The 4,352-nt window shown below is 43.2% G+C and overlaps 1 pseudogene; it reads right to left on the bottom strand.

Annotated features, from left to right (window-relative positions):
- Positions 1-2,702: 2,702 nt before the first annotated feature.
- Positions 2,703-2,822, bottom strand: LOC136657867 (5S ribosomal RNA; annotated as a pseudogene).
- Positions 2,823-4,352: the final 1,530 nt, after the last annotated feature.

Here is a 4,352-nt window from a genome sequence, read left to right as displayed (position 1 = left end):
TACGGTGAAGTGTACAAAGGCTGATTTCCCTGAATCACTTATTCAAGACTAGTTCCTGTGGCCTTCAGTAGGACCTCAATTACAGCACTCCCACGTAGGTGGCTTGCATACTGCAGCCTAAGTGAAACTGTTGAAATAAATAGTAGCAAGGAATTTGAGAATAGGTAGCAATTCTCAATAGGTAGCAATAGCAAAAACATGTGCCCTTCCCTTCCCTCAGTTGTGCCTGTGGACAAAATGAACTCACGCAAAAACAGTGAGATGTCTGTTCATCACACATAATTGGAATTAGGGTTGCCACATCGGTTAGTCATAGAAAGGAAATTACCTGGATCACCACAATTGCAGTGGGAGAAAAGGTATCTGTTCTCACTACCCTTTTGTTCAACATGGGCACATAGGTGCTACTGATGTCACATGGGGCACCTGTCCATTCAGTAACCATGCTTCTGCATGGTGCTGATTGCAACTCCTTCTGCTACTTGAATACAAGAGCAAAGATCCCCCACTTAGGTCAATTGCCCTGCAGCAACAGACAGTGATTTAGCCCCTGTGGGGATTAAGTAAACATGGTTAGAATGGGAGTGAAGGGAATGTGTGGGAACAGCAGCTTTTTCAGCAGGGTTAAAAATAATTGCATTTCTCCAGGTGACTGATGGACCCACCCTAATTGGAATCTCAGTAACTGGCATTTACCTACATTGGAGGAAGATGAAAAGAGCAGGAACTCTTGGGTCTTTAATACTTAGAGAGATATGTCCAGTGCCACACAACGTATCAGTTTTACAACCGAATTTGAGTGGAATGAATGGCCATCATGTAAATGTGGCTGTAAATGAAACCTGAAAGAAAATAGTGGGGCAAAAAAATTATGATCCAGAAACTAGGAGTTGAGATTCTGCGCAAACAAGTTGCTCATTACTGAAGGACACCATCCAAATTAGGATAAAACTAATTGACTCATTGCTGAAGACAAACTTTAATTGGTGAAACTAAGTTGGGGGCACATTTTATTTTTGAAGCTCTCATGTTAGCCAACTCAGGGCCCAATTCTATCCAACTTTTCAGCACCGGTGCAACTGCAATGCAGCCCCAAGATAAGGAAACAAACATTCCCTTATCTTGAGCAGGCCTCTGTGACTGCCTTCCCACCAAAAAATGCAGTGCACTCCCCACTGGGACAGCTGCTTTGACACTGGAAAATTGGATAGGGTTGGGCTCTCAGCTTGCAATCCTAACCACAATTTCCAGGGAATAAGTCTTACTAAACACAATGGGATTTATTTCTGAGTTGACATGCCTAGGATTACGCAGTCAGTGTCACTCTCAGAAGCAAACATGAACTGGATTGGGCTGAATAATTCTCTATGAACTATAGTGTTATCTGTTGTTGTTAAATATTTCTCTTTCTTTAAAAAGTTATATTTTAAATTCCAAAAACACTAGGTGACCCTCATAGACTGTTATTGATTAACTTATACTGTGGTGAGGTTGCTTTGCCCAGTGCAAAAATGCTGACTTCAGAAGTTTGCATCTTAACAGAAGTATCTGTTGTTGGGAACATTCAGGGATAAAGTCCTAAAGGAATGTGTTGTTTTGCATATATTCTTCATGCACAACTTGGAATAACTGAATAGATCACATTTTTTTAAAATTAACCGTGTGTGTGTGTGTGTGTGTGTGTGTGTGTGTGTGTGTGTGTGTGTGTGTGTGTGTTTTCCCCTTCTCAACATTTAAAGCAGAAAATATTTTTTTCAGTATTTGGAACACTTCTGTTATCTTCACTTTGGACTGTTTTATACATGATGTATTTCCTACATAAAGATAATCTTTGTGTGTGTGTGTGGGGGGGGGGGGTGATTGTGTCTGAAATTACTTTGCCTTAATGTTGTGTCCAGAAGTCATTATTCACAATGATGTTGTTGTGGCAAAGTACACATATCTTGAAACAGAACTGTGTTTGCAGGATTTCCCCTATGTAGAGGTTATCTATATGGGCATAAATGTTACATGTAAAGTCTTGTATGAAAAACTGGAATACAAAGCCTGTTTTTGACCATTAGAGGTTGCATCTAAGGCCACGTGCCAGTCCACATGGGCATTTTGCCAAGGCTGAGATGTATCCACATGTCTTGCTGCCTGGGGAAATTGAAGGGCACAGTCCATACAGGACAACACTGCACAAAAACCCGCACTGGGTGCAGGCACAACCTGAGCTCTTGCTGCTTGAGGCAGGATGCGCATGTCACTGTTGCTGTGAGCCACCTTGCGCCCCAAACCCTCCTCAGGCTGGTGGGAAGGGGAGGAAATGGAGGGGGAACCTCTTTCGCTTCAGGACAATGACAGCCCCCTTCTCCTTCCAGCAGTACAGGAAGAACGGAGTGATACAGTTGCCATGAGTGCCACCTTTGCCTCGTTCTCACCGTACAGTTGTAGCTACATGGGCAGGGAGAGGTGGGGCACAGCAGTCTTGCCCCTACCGTCTTCCATGCCATCTTCTCTGCACAGGCCTTCTTTAAAAAGAGTGGTTCTTCCTGTTCTAAACAAGACCCACATGAAGGATGAGCGAGGAGTCAATGCAAAAGAGAAGGGGAGAGGGTGAGGAAGTGATGAAGGAGGCACCTGTTTCCCCCCCCCCCTTCTTTCTCCAGCAGTGATGGTTGGTTGGTTGGCAACCTTCAGTCTCGAAAGACTATGGTATAAGCCTACAGCACCCGGTATTCCCAGGCGGTCTCCCATCCAAGTACTAACCAGGCCCGACCCTGCTTAGCTTCCGAGATCAGATGAGATCGGGCATGTGCAGGGTAACAGTTGCTGTCAGCAGTGATGACCCAATTCCCCAATTCTCTTTTCACTTGCTCTGAGTAAGTGGGAAGAGGATTGAATCACTGACCAGAGCGGCTGCATCAGTGGTGAGCTGGAGGAGGTTGATGGACAAAAGTGGGGAACTTGTCACTCCCAGAGCCTTCCAGTGGACATTGGAAGCCCCACCAGAGCAGGTAAACTGGGTACAAGGGGTGGGTGGAATGGGGCTGGATACAATATATCCATTATCCAGAATCTTGTATGAAATACCCGAGGTGTCTTTCTCCTCATCCTTTTCCCTTTTAAACCGAGTTCTTAATCCCCAAGGCTGCAAAGATTTTCTGAAATCCTTGGTGAAATCTTTCAAGTCAACGTGAGGGTCTAGGCATCGATCAGGGATGTTGCTTTGTACAATACTATGCGTCTTCCCAGCCTTGCAAAAAGCAAATTAAATTTTGCAAGACAACAAATCAGTATCCTGCTGCTAACTGGTTAAACGATATTATGTTGATTAATTTCTGCCTTTAACCTATTAAAGTGTCCATCCATTACAGTATAATACAGTTGCATATTATAGTAACCTCAATACACATGCCTTTTTTGAAATACTGAAGGAAATATAAGGTAACTGAAAATTTAAGAAAAATATGACAGCTGTTAGCAAATGAAAAAAGAAAATGTTGTTGCAGACACTAGGACCAAAATAGCCTGAAAACAGAAATAAATATGTCCTTACCTGCAGGAAAATTGGTGCCTGCCAGGTATTCAAATAAGGATGCTCACTTACTTAGAAATACCCCCCCCCCCCACACACACACGTTTTGAGATAAGATCCATTGGCTTGTGCTGTAAAGTTTTAGCTAATTTGTCTACCAATTAAAGGCTGCCTCAGATGGGCCAGGAAAGTTATTTCAAATTCCTGAGCCCCTTTGTTAAGATTTTATAAGCCAGCATCATATTTTTAGGAAACATCTTTGCAAAGGACTAAATATATTTTCAAATAACTAGTCATAAGCACCAAATTTCACAGGTAACCAGGAGCTTGCAGGCTTTGTGTTTATCTCTTGCAGTACTTTGTGCTACTACGATGCTCTTGTTCTCACTGATAATTCTGTAGGGATGGGACAATTTTGACTAGACAGGAAAACCTGAGCCTCCTAGTCTCTCATCTTCTTCCCTTCCCCCACTGTGCAAATGCCATACACCTTGCTTGGGGCTAAAACTGGCTAGAACTCTATTGTGGAAAACTCGACTGGACTGTCTGCCACTAGAGAGATTGGAATGTAGTGGTCACAGTTGGGAAAGCAGAAATTCCTTAAAGAAACAGCAACTCTCAAACAAGACACAGTGGAAAATTGAACAGAAGCTCCCAATCCTGGGAATCCAGAAAGTGCTGGCTCTCCCTCTCTTTCAAAGTGATAACTCTAAGGAATTCACAAATTGCATACTTCTTGAGTGGAAGGCACGTGTTCAGAAAGCTAAAAGGAATAGCAAGAACCCTGCTGGTTCAGAGTCGGACTGAACCATCTAATCCATGATCCCTTCTT

This window comes from Tiliqua scincoides, chromosome 7 (genome assembly GCF_035046505.1).
Source record: "Tiliqua scincoides isolate rTilSci1 chromosome 7, rTilSci1.hap2, whole genome shotgun sequence".
NCBI classification, from domain to species: domain Eukaryota; kingdom Metazoa; phylum Chordata; class Lepidosauria; order Squamata; family Scincidae; genus Tiliqua; species Tiliqua scincoides.
Note: the sequence above shows the minus strand (reverse complement) of the source record. Positions and strands in the feature narration are given on the sequence as shown.